The sequence below is a fragment of the Schistocerca gregaria genome, chromosome 2 (assembly GCF_023897955.1).
Source record: "Schistocerca gregaria isolate iqSchGreg1 chromosome 2, iqSchGreg1.2, whole genome shotgun sequence".
NCBI classification, from domain to species: domain Eukaryota; kingdom Metazoa; phylum Arthropoda; class Insecta; order Orthoptera; family Acrididae; genus Schistocerca; species Schistocerca gregaria.
In genome coordinates, this window is record NC_064921.1 from 971523026 (window position 1) to 971535884 (window position 12859).

The 12859-nt window shown below is 43.9% G+C and overlaps 19 non-coding genes across 19 annotated transcripts; 9 read left to right on the forward strand and 10 right to left on the reverse strand.

Moving 5' to 3' along the window:
• Positions 1-5736: 5736 nt before the first annotated feature.
• On the reverse strand, positions 5737-5808 carry Trnaq-cug (transfer RNA glutamine (anticodon CUG)). Its single transcript has one exon. It is a non-coding gene; the product is annotated as a tRNA-Gln (tRNA).
• A 247-nt stretch (positions 5809-6055) lies between these two features.
• Positions 6056-6144, forward strand: Trnay-gua (transfer RNA tyrosine (anticodon GUA)). The gene is given in 2 exon segments: positions 6056-6092; positions 6109-6144. It is a non-coding gene; the product is annotated as a tRNA-Tyr (tRNA).
• Positions 6145-6502: 358 nt separating this feature from the next.
• Positions 6503-6574, reverse strand: Trnaq-cug (transfer RNA glutamine (anticodon CUG)). Its single transcript has one exon. It is a non-coding gene; the product is annotated as a tRNA-Gln (tRNA).
• A 247-nt stretch (positions 6575-6821) lies between these two features.
• On the forward strand, positions 6822-6910 carry Trnay-gua (transfer RNA tyrosine (anticodon GUA)). Its single transcript is given in 2 exon segments — positions 6822-6858; positions 6875-6910. It is a non-coding gene; the product is annotated as a tRNA-Tyr (tRNA).
• A 358-nt stretch (positions 6911-7268) lies between these two features.
• Trnaq-cug (transfer RNA glutamine (anticodon CUG)) lies at positions 7269-7340 on the reverse strand. The gene has a single exon. It is a non-coding gene; the product is annotated as a tRNA-Gln (tRNA).
• A 247-nt stretch (positions 7341-7587) lies between these two features.
• Positions 7588-7676, forward strand: Trnay-gua (transfer RNA tyrosine (anticodon GUA)). Its single transcript is given in 2 exon segments — positions 7588-7624; positions 7641-7676. It is a non-coding gene; the product is annotated as a tRNA-Tyr (tRNA).
• A 358-nt stretch (positions 7677-8034) lies between these two features.
• On the reverse strand, positions 8035-8106 carry Trnaq-cug (transfer RNA glutamine (anticodon CUG)). The gene has a single exon. It is a non-coding gene; the product is annotated as a tRNA-Gln (tRNA).
• A 247-nt stretch (positions 8107-8353) lies between these two features.
• Trnay-gua (transfer RNA tyrosine (anticodon GUA)) lies at positions 8354-8442 on the forward strand. The gene is given in 2 exon segments: positions 8354-8390; positions 8407-8442. It is a non-coding gene; the product is annotated as a tRNA-Tyr (tRNA).
• A 358-nt stretch (positions 8443-8800) lies between these two features.
• Positions 8801-8872, reverse strand: Trnaq-cug (transfer RNA glutamine (anticodon CUG)). The gene has a single exon. It is a non-coding gene; the product is annotated as a tRNA-Gln (tRNA).
• A 247-nt stretch (positions 8873-9119) lies between these two features.
• On the forward strand, positions 9120-9208 carry Trnay-gua (transfer RNA tyrosine (anticodon GUA)). The gene is given in 2 exon segments: positions 9120-9156; positions 9173-9208. It is a non-coding gene; the product is annotated as a tRNA-Tyr (tRNA).
• Positions 9209-9566: 358 nt separating this feature from the next.
• On the reverse strand, positions 9567-9638 carry Trnaq-cug (transfer RNA glutamine (anticodon CUG)). The gene has a single exon. It is a non-coding gene; the product is annotated as a tRNA-Gln (tRNA).
• Positions 9639-9885: 247 nt separating this feature from the next.
• Trnay-gua (transfer RNA tyrosine (anticodon GUA)) lies at positions 9886-9974 on the forward strand. The gene is given in 2 exon segments: positions 9886-9922; positions 9939-9974. It is a non-coding gene; the product is annotated as a tRNA-Tyr (tRNA).
• Positions 9975-10332: 358 nt separating this feature from the next.
• On the reverse strand, positions 10333-10404 carry Trnaq-cug (transfer RNA glutamine (anticodon CUG)). The gene has a single exon. It is a non-coding gene; the product is annotated as a tRNA-Gln (tRNA).
• Positions 10405-10651: 247 nt separating this feature from the next.
• Trnay-gua (transfer RNA tyrosine (anticodon GUA)) lies at positions 10652-10740 on the forward strand. Its single transcript is given in 2 exon segments — positions 10652-10688; positions 10705-10740. It is a non-coding gene; the product is annotated as a tRNA-Tyr (tRNA).
• A 358-nt stretch (positions 10741-11098) lies between these two features.
• On the reverse strand, positions 11099-11170 carry Trnaq-cug (transfer RNA glutamine (anticodon CUG)). The gene has a single exon. It is a non-coding gene; the product is annotated as a tRNA-Gln (tRNA).
• A 247-nt stretch (positions 11171-11417) lies between these two features.
• Trnay-gua (transfer RNA tyrosine (anticodon GUA)) lies at positions 11418-11506 on the forward strand. The gene is given in 2 exon segments: positions 11418-11454; positions 11471-11506. It is a non-coding gene; the product is annotated as a tRNA-Tyr (tRNA).
• A 358-nt stretch (positions 11507-11864) lies between these two features.
• Trnaq-cug (transfer RNA glutamine (anticodon CUG)) lies at positions 11865-11936 on the reverse strand. Its single transcript has one exon. It is a non-coding gene; the product is annotated as a tRNA-Gln (tRNA).
• Positions 11937-12183: 247 nt separating this feature from the next.
• Positions 12184-12272, forward strand: Trnay-gua (transfer RNA tyrosine (anticodon GUA)). The gene is given in 2 exon segments: positions 12184-12220; positions 12237-12272. It is a non-coding gene; the product is annotated as a tRNA-Tyr (tRNA).
• Positions 12273-12630: 358 nt separating this feature from the next.
• On the reverse strand, positions 12631-12702 carry Trnaq-cug (transfer RNA glutamine (anticodon CUG)). The gene has a single exon. It is a non-coding gene; the product is annotated as a tRNA-Gln (tRNA).
• Positions 12703-12859: the final 157 nt, after the last annotated feature.

A 12859-nucleotide genomic window follows, 5' to 3' on the forward strand; every position in this document is an offset into this window, starting at 1 on the left:
TTGCTGAACGGTGGTCTGCTGCACACAAATTCCCTGTTTTGAATGGTGTGCGCCAATTAAAAGTCGAATTGCAGAAGCACATTCCGTCGTTTATAAACGTCTGCGGATATAGAGCTGTTGTGATGTATGATGACCAACCGAAAACGAGTGCTGTCTGCAATTTACCAGGCCACGTTCATGCAGAATGTGTTCAAAGGCGAGTGGCGCAACTGCCTGCTGGCGATGCCGTCAGGCCCCCTGCTATGTCAACGCTGCCCGTGACATATGTCGCCGTAGCGCGCGGTTTTGCAAGTGCCACTGCGCCCCCCGAAGTTACTACGAATACCGACCCACAAGCGACCGACCAACCGACCGACCGACTCAGGTGTAGCATCTGTAGACACTCAACCCTCCTGCGAAGACATATCTGCTCCTGCCCTTGTCGCCGTGGAATCGCCCAATGAGGCAATGGATACGGACGCGACCTCAGTCGCTTCGGGTAGTGCTCCTCTGCATCCTGGAGCTTCTTTAGGAGGTATCAAAAGCGTATCAGGTGCACAGAAAACGGACTCGCAACCAGCCGTTTCTAGTGGTGCTCTTCCGAATCCTGCAGCTGCCTTAGGCACTGACCACAGCCCGTCAAGTGCAATGAAATCAGACCTGGCGTCAGTCACTTCGAGTAGTGCTACTTTGCAACCTGAGGCTTCTTCAGGTACCGTCCAAAGTCCACCACGAGACGCATCTCCCAAGAAATCTAAAAAACGGTGGATCGCGCGTCAAGGTGCAGAGCAGACTGCACCACAACTGCGTGAACAGGCGAAGCAAATAGGGGGCAAAATACGTCAATCTGCATCTGAGAACTTGCAGTGCAATCAGCAGTCATCTAACGAAGACCCTGTGTCCTTGGATAGTACCTCCGGTTCTGCCAGTTTGCCCTCCGATGACGTAGCAATTACCCGAACCGAAGATAAAAATCACCAGCAAACACCTGAATATAGTGCACCACTTAATGACGAACCGATGACAGGGCTGTCGAATCCGTGGGCAGACGATGTCGACGACACTACAAAGGAGGACGAAATTATGGACACCACAGGAACCGTTACAGTCACCACGATGGCCACACCACGCGATGACGTCGTCTTGAATGTCATCGCCGCGACGGATACTGTGCCAGACACGGAGAAGCCGACTGATCCCTTCCCAAGTCATGAATATTTCTAGTCTGAACGGTTTTACTGACTTGTGTCCACATGTCTCTCGGGTCAGATTTCTTAATGTTTTTTCGAAATGATATGTTGCCAGAGTTTTTCCTAATTACACTCCCGTCTTGGCTTACGTAGTTCCGTTGCAGGCCTATAAGATCGCTACGCTGAACATCAATAAAATTTGTAGCCCATTTCATTTACAAAATTTAAAAGATTTCCTGTATGCAGCTGATGTGGACATTTTGTTTTTACAAGAAGTAACAAACATCGAACTTGACTTCATACAGGGGTATAATGCTATAGTCAATCCTGGAATTGGATGTGATTTGGGTACCGCATTTCTTTTCAAAGAGGGCGTCGTCATTACAGACGTAACAAAACTGCCTAACGGCAGAGGCATTGCCGGCACGCTTTATAACACCAGGATTATTAATGTCTATGCCCCATCTGGTTCTACCAATCGGTGCCAACGAGCACAGTTTTTTAAGGAGGGAATTGTTCCTTTGTTTGGTGTACACTGCACCCATACCATCCTTGGAGGCGACTTTAACAGTGTCATACATGCCAAAGACCAAACTCCGAACTACAACAAATCGCCGGACCTGGAACGTATCGTCACCGACCTCCGTTTAACTGATTCGTGGGAGCAAAAGCACGGCGCGGCACCCGGCTTTACCCACCTCACTAATCATTCAGCGAGCCGGTTGGATCGAATATATGTCTCGCCCAATCTGAAACACCGCATCCTGCAGTCTGAAGTTTGGCCAACCGTTTTTTCGGACCACGCTGCATATATATGCACATTAAATTTGGAACGACAAGGAACCTGTCGATATAAAGGGCCATGGAAACTTAATGTTTCACACTTAAAAGATCCTGCCTGTCGAGAAGCCTTTCTCACCACTTGGAGAGCCTGCGAGACCAAACTCAGCTCTTACCACTCGACCTTGGATTGGTGGCTCAAATGCGCCAAACCTCAGATCCGGAGATGTTTCATCAACTACTCCCGGGAGAAGAGCTTTTGGCGGAAAAGAACGATAGAATTTTACTTTCATTGTCTCCGAGAACTCTACCTGCAAGGTGCTACAGCTATTGGGAACCATGGGAGAATTAAAGAATTCCAGGCAAAAATACTGACATTAAGGCGACAACAGCTTGAAGGATACCAAATAAGGTCAAGAGCAGAGACTGTGGCGCAAAAAGAAGCCACTTCGATATATCATGTGATTCGTGAAACTAAACGAGGATTCCGCAAAATACTGACGGAGCTTAAAACTGATAATGGAACCACCTTGACAATGCACAACGACATAAAAGCAGAAATACTAACCCATTTCGACAACTTGTTTTCACATAAAGAGGTAGACGAAAAAGCACAGGACGATATACTGACCCACCTGCAAGGACGCGTTGGTAACGCGTACGCGGAAGCTCTAATAGCGGAGGCGACCGAAGACGATGTACACTATGCTGTCTATCAAAGTGCAAAAAATAAATCCCCTGGAGCTGACGGCATACCAGCAGAATTTTATCAAGTCTTCTGGGAACATATAAAACATAGAATTACATGCATCTGTAATGAACTTCTGAACCTCAATAAGGAGATACCGAAAGATTTTCGTGAAGGTATGATAGTGTTAATCGCAAAAAAATCGGCTGGCAAGAAAATTGGAAATTTGAGACCAATCACTCTGTTGAACAGTGACTATAAAATTTTTTCGCGGCTCTTAGCCCACAGACTTAAAAATGTAATGGCCAGCGTCACCGGCCCATATCAGTCTAGCGTGGGCAAAGATAGGAAAATTCAGCAGACGCTGTCCGACTACCGCGACATAATTTCAATAGCAGAAGTATGTCGGCTAAAATGTGCCATCGTGTCGTTAGATTTCGATAAAGCCTTCGACAGGATCAGCCACTCCTACCTCCTGAAAACGATGGGCGCAATGGGTTTTCCGCCGAGATTCGTCGACCTCATACGACGTTTGGTAACGAATAACTCCTCCAGAATCATCATAAATGGACAGCCTAGCCGGCCAGTCGAGATCGCATGTTCCGTCAGGCAAGGTTGTCCGTTGTCCATGGCACTTTTTGCCATGGCCATCGAACCTTTGCTCGCTACCTTGACTCAGCGGTTACAAGGATTGCAAATACGAGGAAACAAAATAATATGTAAAGCTTATGCGGACGATGTTGGGTTTCTCGTTATGAATGTAGCGGAAGTCGAGACGGCAATGCACATAATAGAAAAATACGAACGAGCGTCAGCCGCGAGGTTAAACAAAACCAAGTCCGGCATATTCAATATCGGATGTGGCATTGGCATGCGCACACACGGTCAGTTACGTGAGCTAACAGCCTTGAAGTGTCTCGGCATTGATTTCCGAAAAAATATACGTCAAACTATTGCGGCCAACTATAGACAAGTACTAACTACCATACGAGCTAGTGTACGGACACATAGTATTCGACAGTTAAATGAAATTCAGAGAGTGTCTTTAGCGAACGTCTCTATTACTTCCAAAGTCAATTATGTCGCCCAGATACTGCCTATACCCGCCGGCATCGCCAAACAAATTATGTCAGCAATAGGCTATTTTGTGAGCCGTGGCCACATATTTAAAATCCAGTATGACACTCTGACGCTCGCCACTAATAATGGCGGCTTAAACTTAACGAATGTTACTAAAAAGTCGCAGGCTCTGTACATCTCCAATACATTTCAACAATGGAGACAATCCGGCAGCTGTATCGCCGCGCACTTGCAATCTGAAACAGCTCCAGATGACCTCTCTCCACCCATTAATGTGCAGCACATACCGAGCGGACTTTACCATTTACGATGGTTTTTAATAGAATATAGCTACCTACGTTCAAGAATTCCGGAAAAAGACATGACAAACGTAAAAGAAATATATGGCAAATTGATGGGAGAAAAGAAGAACAACAAAATAGAACAAAACTATCCATGTTCTAACTGGAAAGTGATATGGGCAAATATTCATAACCGTAACTTAGCTACTCATCTGAGAGCAACATGGTACTTTGTTGTAAATAGGAAAGTTGCAACAAACTCGAAACTTCATTCGATCCACTTAGCGGATTCGCCTTTGTGTGCAACGTGTAGTTTAATTGATAACGAAGAACATCGTCTCGTGTGCGACAAGGTTAAAGATATCTGGCTGAATGTCCGTCGAAAGCTGGCACTCATCCTTCGAACGTCACCTAACGCTATAACGCCTGCGGACTTTTTGACACCGGATGATGTACCCTTTCCTAACACGAAACGCAACGCAGTCAATTGGCTGAAAGCGGCAACGGTCCATTACCTCTTCACGAAGGAAGAGAAAAGCCAAGAGGATTTTTGGATCTATCTGCTAACTGAGCATCACATGTTACTGAAGACTAGTAAATATAAAGAAACATACGCAAATTTTTTAACCAAGACCTTGATGTAAAAGAATTAACAAGAAATATCTGCGGACACAGAAGACAAACGTAAGAGAGTGTTCACCACTACTAACTTACTTAACAATCGTGGAAAAAAAAAAAAATTATTTTAGTTTTTACTGGAATTGCCGTTCTTTGAGTTCAACGTTTATTAATTTATTTTTCAAGAAGCCATTATAAATAGTTGCTTCTCACCGAATATGGTTTGTTTTTTAAGCATTTTCAGAGAGAAGAGGCAGTTTCGCAATGCCCTCTGACGTTTCTTTGTCAAGGAAGACTATTTGCTTTAAGTGTGACAACAAAAAACAGCGATGAAGAAGGAAACAAACTGAACATAACTTCTGTTTCTACCTACTGAAGACATCATTCTTTTTTCACATTATCAATAAGCCCAAAGAAGGGGTACATTAGTTTCTCCACGATAAAGGGATTAACTTCGTCTCATCAGTTTATGGTTATGTACATGGCGTGAGAAGCCGACGCCGATGAAGGCGAATTATGGAGAGCGCAAGGATGGGCTGAAAGGGGTGATGGGAGGCCAAAAAAAAAAAAAAAAAAGATGGATAGAGCGTCTGCCATGTAAGCAGGAGATCCCGGGTTCCAGTCCCGATCGGTAAAAAAAAAAAAAAAAAAAAAAAAAAAAAAAAAAAAAAAAAAAAAAAAAAAAAAGTTGGTAGAGCGTTGGACTGTAGTGGAGGATTCACAGTTATCCATAGGTCGCTGGTTCAAATCCGGCCCAGAGGACTGTTTTTCTAATCTCAGGAGCAAAGAGGCTCCAGAGCATGCCCACTGAGTCAGAACCTCCCTATGTTTTAAACCTATTTGAAAGGAAATTCATTTGCTCAGCTTGTAATAGCTAGTTGATAATCATGGGAATTTTAACCTTCGTGGGATAATGATATTTCTTCGAATTATCGTAACATTGCTTGCTCTTACAGGTATTACTCGTCTAATGTTTTATATAGGTCACAAAGTCGCACCAATATTCGGCCGTTTTATAGACGCATCGTTTTTTACACAAACGTAGAAACTAACGCCGTGAGCCTATTGCTGCTACTTCCTCAGCGACAAACTCTTCTTACAGAAAATTTAGACTAAACGAAGGTTCCACCGAGATCCGAACTCGGATCGCTGGATTCAGAGTCCAGAGTGCTAACCGTTACACCATGGAACCAGACAGCAGGATAAGACTCGTAACACACTTAGCAGTCCTCTGACATACTTCAGACACTTCCTACTTGCATATTTTAACCTAATCGACACCATCGAGCATTATAAAACTTAATCTGGGCAATGTTTGCAGTTGCAGCCGATGATTGCATTTCCTGTGCGTCTATATGGCCGCGCTGAGTAGCAGTGTGTGCAGACGGCAGACAGGGACGGACGTAAAGCAATCAGTACGAATAAGAAAGTATACAGAGCCTCTGGTAGCTCAGTTGGTAGAGCGGTGGACTGTAGTGGAGGATTCACAGTTATCCATAGGTCGCTGGTTCAAATCCGGCCCAGAGGACTGTTTTTCTAATCTCAGGAGCAAAGAGGCTCCAGAGCATGCCCACTGAGTCAGAACCTCCCTATGTTTTAAACCTATTTGAAAGGAAATTCATTTGCTCAGCTTGTAATAGCTAGTTGATAATCATGGGAATTTTAACCTTCGTGGGATAATGATATTTCTTCGAATTATCGTAACATTGCTTGCTCTTACAGGTATTACTCGTCTAATGTTTTATATAGGTCACAAAGTCGCACCAATATTCGGCCGTTTTATAGACGCATCGTTTTTTACACAAACGTAGAAACTAACGCCGTGAGCCTATTGCTGCTACTTCCTCAGCGACAAACTCTTCTTACAGAAAATTTAGACTAAACGAAGGTTCCACCGAGATCCGAACTCGGATCGCTGGATTCAGAGTCCAGAGTGCTAACCGTTACACCATGGAACCAGACAGCAGGATAAGACTCGTAACACACTTAGCAGTCCTCTGACATACTTCAGACACTTCCTACTTGCATATTTTAACCTAATCGACACCATCGAGCATTATAAAACTTAATCTGGGCAATGTTTGCAGTTGCAGCCGATGATTGCATTTCCTGTGCGTCTATATGGCCGCGCTGAGTAGCAGTGTGTGCAGACGGCAGACAGGGACGGACGTAAAGCAATCAGTACGAATAAGAAAGTATACAGAGCCTCTGGTAGCTCAGTTGGTAGAGCGGTGGACTGTAGTGGAGGATTCACAGTTATCCATAGGTCGCTGGTTCAAATCCGGCCCAGAGGACTGTTTTTCTAATCTCAGGAGCAAAGAGGCTCCAGAGCATGCCCACTGAGTCAGAACCTCCCTATGTTTTAAACCTATTTGAAAGGAAATTCATTTGCTCAGCTTGTAATAGCTAGTTGATAATCATGGGAATTTTAACCTTCGTGGGATAATGATATTTCTTCGAATTATCGTAAAATTGCTTGCTCTTACAGGTATTACTCGTCTAATGTTTTATATAGGTCACAAAGTCGCACCAATATTCGGCCGTTTTATAGACGCATCGTTTTTTACACAAACGTAGAAACTAACGCCGTGAGCCTATTGCTGCTACTTCCTCAGCGACAAACTCTTCTTACAGAAAATTTAGACTAAACGAAGGTTCCACCGAGATCCGAACTCGGATCGCTGGATTCAGAGTCCAGAGTGCTAACCGTTACACCATGGAACCAGACAGCAGGATAAGACTCGTAACACACTTAGCAGTCCTCTGACATACTTCAGACACTTCCTACTTGCATATTTTAACCTAATCGACACCATCGAGCATTATAAAACTTAATCTGGGCAATGTTTGCAGTTGCAGCCGATGATTGCATTTCCTGTGCGTCTATATGGCCGCGCTGAGTATCAGTGTGTGCAGACGGCAGACAGGGACGGACGTAAAGCAATCAGTACGAATAAGAAAGTATACAGAGCCTCTGGTAGCTTAGTTGGTAGAGCGGTGGACTGTAGTGGAGGATTCACAGTTATCCATAGGTCGCTGGTTCAAATCCGGCCCAGAGGACTGTTTTTCTAATCTCAGGAGCAAAGAGGCTCCAGAGCATGCCCACTGAGTCAGAACCTCCCTATGTTTTAAACCTATTTGAAAGGAAATTCATTTGCTCAGCTTGTAATAGCTAGTTGATAATCATGGGAATTTTAACCTTCGTGGGATAATGATATTTCTTCGAATTATCGTAAAATTGCTTGCTCTTACAGGTATTACTCGTCTAATGTTTTATATAGGTCACAAAGTCGCACCAATATTCGGCCGTTTTATAGACGCATCGTTTTTTACACAAACGTAGAAACTAACGCCGTGAGCCTATTGCTGCTACTTCCTCAGCGACAAACTCTTCTTACAGAAAATTTAGACTAAACGAAGGTTCCACCGAGATTCGAACTCGGATCGCTGGATTCAGAGTCCAGAGTGCTAACCGTTACACCATGGAACCAGACAGCAGGATAAGACTCGTAACACACTTAGCAGTCCTTTGACATACTTCAGACACTTCCTACTTGCATATTTTAACCTAATCGACACCATCGAGCATTATAAAACTTAATCTGGGCAATGTTTGCAGTTGCAGCCGATGATTGCATTTCCTGTGCGTCTATATGGCCGCGCTGAGTAGCAGTGTGTGCAGACGGCAGACAGGGACGGACGTAAAGCAATCAGTACGAATAAGAAAGTATACAGAGCCTCTGGTAGCTCAGTTGGTAGAGCGGTGGACTGTAGTGGAGGATTCACAGTTATCCATAGGTCGCTGGTTCAAATCCGGCCCAGAGGACTGTTTTTCTAATCTCAGGAGCAAAGAGGCTCCAGAGCATGCCCACTGAGTCAGAACCTCCCTATGTTTTAAACCTATTTGAAAGGAAATTCATTTGCTCAGCTTGTAATAGCTAGTTGATAATCATGGGAATTTTAACCTTCGTGGGATAATGATATTTCTTCGAATTATCGTAAAATTGCTTGCTCTTACAGGTATTACTCGTCTAATGTTTTATATAGGTCACAAAGTCGCACCAATATTCGGCCGTTTTATAGACGCATCGTTTTTTACACAAACGTAGAAACTAACGCCGTGAGCCTATTGCTGCTACTTCCTCAGCGACAAACTCTTCTTACAGAAAATTTAGACTAAACGAAGGTTCCACCGAGATTCGAACTCGGATCGCTGGATTCAGAGTCCAGAGTGCTAACCGTTACACCATGGAACCAGACAGCAGGATAAGACTCGTAACACACTTAGCAGTCCTCTGACATACTTCAGACACTTCCTACTTGCATATTTTAACCTAATCGACACCATCGAGCATTATAAAACTTAATCTGGGCAATGTTTGCAGTTGCAGCCGATGATTGCATTTCCTGTGCGTCTATATGGCCGCGCTGAGTATCAGTGTGTGCAGACGGCAGACAGGGACGGACGTAAAGCAATCAGTACGAATAAGAAAGTATACAGAGCCTCTGGTAGCTCAGTTGGTAGAGCGGTGGACTGTAGTGGAGGATTCACAGTTATCCATAGGTCGCTGGTTCAAATCCGGCCCAGAGGACTGTTTTTCTAATCTCAGGAGCAAAGAGGCTCCAGAGCATGCCCACTGAGTCAGAACCTCCCTATGTTTTAAACCTATTTGAAAGGAAATTCATTTGCTCAGCTTGTAATAGCTAGTTGATAATCATGGGAATTTTAACCTTCGTGGGATAATGATATTTCTTCGAATTATCGTAAAATTGCTTGCTCTTACAGGTATTACTCGTCTAATGTTTTATATAGGTCACAAAGTCGCACCAATATTCGGCCGTTTTATAGACGCATCGTTTTTTACACAAACGTAGAAACTAACGCCGTGAGCCTATTGCTGCTACTTCCTCAGCGACAAACTCTTCTTACAGAAAATTTAGACTAAACGAAGGTTCCACCGAGATTCGAACTCGGATCGCTGGATTCAGAGTCCAGAGTGCTAACCGTTACACCATGGAACCAGACAGCAGGATAAGACTCGTAACACACTTAGCAGTCCTTTGACATACTTCAGACACTTCCTACTTGCATATTTTAACCTAATCGACACCATCGAGCATTATAAAACTTAATCTGGGCAATGTTTGCAGTTGCAGCCGATGATTGCATTTCCTGTGCGTCTATATGGCCGCGCTGAGTAGCAGTGTGTGCAGACGGCAGACAGGGACGGACGTAAAGCAATCAGTACGAATAAGAAAGTATACAGAGCCTCTGGTAGCTCAGTTGGTAGAGCGGTGGACTGTAGTGGAGGATTCACAGTTATCCATAGGTCGCTGGTTCAAATCCGGCCCAGAGGACTGTTTTTCTAATCTCAGGAGCAAAGAGGCTCCAGAGCATGCCCACTGAGTCAGAACCTCCCTATGTTTTAAACCTATTTGAAAGGAAATTCATTTGCTCAGCTTGTAATAGCTAGTTGATAATCATGGGAATTTTAACCTTCGTGGGATAATGATATTTCTTCGAATTATCGTAAAATTGCTTGCTCTTACAGGTATTACTCGTCTAATGTTTTATATAGGTCACAAAGTCGCACCAATATTCGGCCGTTTTATAGACGCATCGTTTTTTACACAAACGTAGAAACTAACGCCGTGAGCCTATTGCTGCTACTTCCTCAGCGACAAACTCTTCTTACAGAAAATTTAGACTAAACGAAGGTTCCACCGAGATTCGAACTCGGATCGCTGGATTCAGAGTCCAGAGTGCTAACCGTTACACCATGGAACCAGACAGCAGGATAAGACTCGTAACACACTTAGCAGTCCTCTGACATACTTCAGACACTTCCTACTTGCATATTTTAACCTAATCGACACCATCGAGCATTATAAAACTTAATCTGGGCAATGTTTGCAGTTGCAGCCGATGATTGCATTTCCTGTGCGTCTATATGGCCGCGCTGAGTATCAGTGTGTGCAGACGGCAGACAGGGACGGACGTAAAGCAATCAGTACGAATAAGAAAGTATACAGAGCCTCTGGTAGCTTAGTTGGTAGAGCGGTGGACTGTAGTGGAGGATTCACAGTTATCCATAGGTCGCTGGTTCAAATCCGGCCCAGAGGACTGTTTTTCTAATCTCAGGAGCAAAGAGGCTCCAGAGCATGCCCACTGAGTCAGAACCTCCCTATGTTTTAAACCTATTTGAAAGGAAATTCATTTGCTCAGCTTGTAATAGCTAGTTGATAATCATGGGAATTTTAACCTTCGTGGGATAATGATATTTCTTCGAATTATCGTAAAATTGCTTGCTCTTACAGGTATTACTCGTCTAATGTTTTATATAGGTCACAAAGTCGCACCAATATTCGGCCGTTTTATAGACGCATCGTTTTTTACACAAACGTAGAAACTAACGCCGTGAGCCTATTGCTGCTACTTCCTCAGCGACAAACTCTTCTTACAGAAAATTTAGACTAAACGAAGGTTCCACCGAGATTCGAACTCGGATCGCTGGATTCAGAGTCCAGAGTGCTAACCGTTACACCATGGAACCAGACAGCAGGATAAGACTCGTAACACACTTAGCAGTCCTCTGACATACTTCAGACACTTCCTACTTGCATATTTTAACCTAATCGACACCATCGAGCATTATAAAACTTAATCTGGGCAATGTTTGCAGTTGCAGCCGATGATTGCATTTCCTGTGCGTCTATATGGCCGCGCTGAGTAGCAGTGTGTGCAGACGGCAGACAGGGACGGACGTAAAGCAATCAGTACGAATAAGAAAGTATACAGAGCCTCTGGTAGCTCAGTTGGTAGAGCGGTGGACTGTAGTGGAGGATTCACAGTTATCCATAGGTCGCTGGTTCAAATCCAGCCCAGAGGACTGTTTTTCTAATCTCAGGAGCAAAGAGGCTCCAGAGCATGCCCACTGAGTCAGAACCTCCCTATGTTTTAAACCTATTTGAAAGGAAATTCATTTGCTCAGCTTGTAATAGCTAGTTGATAATCATGGGAATTTTAACCTTCGTGGGATAATGATATTTCTTCGAATTATCGTAAAATTGCTTGCTCTTACAGGTATTACTCGTCTAATGTTTTATATAGGTCACAAAGTCGCACCAATATTCGGCCGTTTTATAGACGCATCGTTTTTTACACAAACGTAGAAACTAACGCCGTGAGCCTATTGCTGCTACTTCCTCAGCGACAAACTCTTCTTACAGAAAATTTAGACTAAACGAAGGTTCCACCGAGATTCGAACTCGGATCGCTGGATTCAGAGTCCAGAGTGCTAACCGTTACACCATGGAACCAGACAGCAGGATAAGACTCGTAACACACTTAGCAGTCCTCTGACATACTTCAGACACTTCCTACTTGCATATTTTAACCTAATCGACACCATCGAGCATTATAAAACTTAATCTGGGCAATGTTTGCAGTTGCAGCCGATGATTGCATTTCCTGTGCGTCTATATGGCCGCGCTGAGTATCAGTGTGTGCAGACGGCAGACAGGGACGGACGTAAAGCAATCAGTACGAATAAGAAAGTATACAGAGCCTCTGGTAGCTTAGTTGGTAGAGCGGTGGACTGTAGTGGAGGATTCACAGTTATCCATAGGTCGCTGGTTCAAATCCGGCCCAGAGGACTGTTTTTCTAATCTCAGGAGCAAAGAGGCTCCAGAGCATGCCCACTGAGTCAGAACCTCCCTATGTTTTAAACCTATTTGAAAGGAAATTCATTTGCTCAGCTTGTAATAGCTAGTTGATAATCATGGGAATTTTAACCTTCGTGGGATAATGATATTTCTTCGAATTATCGTAAAATTGCTTGCTCTTACAGGTATTACTCGTCTAATGTTTTATATAGGTCACAAAGTCGCACCAATATTCGGCCGTTTTATAGACGCATCGTTTTTTACACAAACGTAGAAACTAACGCCGTGAGCCTATTGCTGCTACTTCCTCAGCGACAAACTCTTCTTACAGAAAATTTAGACTAAACGAAGGTTCCACCGAGATTCGAACTCGGATCGCTGGATTCAGAGTCCAGAGTGCTAACCGTTACACCATGGAACCAGACAGCAGGATAAGACTCGTAACACACTTAGCAGTCCTTTGACATACTTCAGACACTTCCTACTTGCATATTTTAACCTAATCGACACCATCGAGCATTATAAAACTTAATCTGGGCAATGTTTGCAGTTGCAGCCGATGATTGCATTTCCTGTGC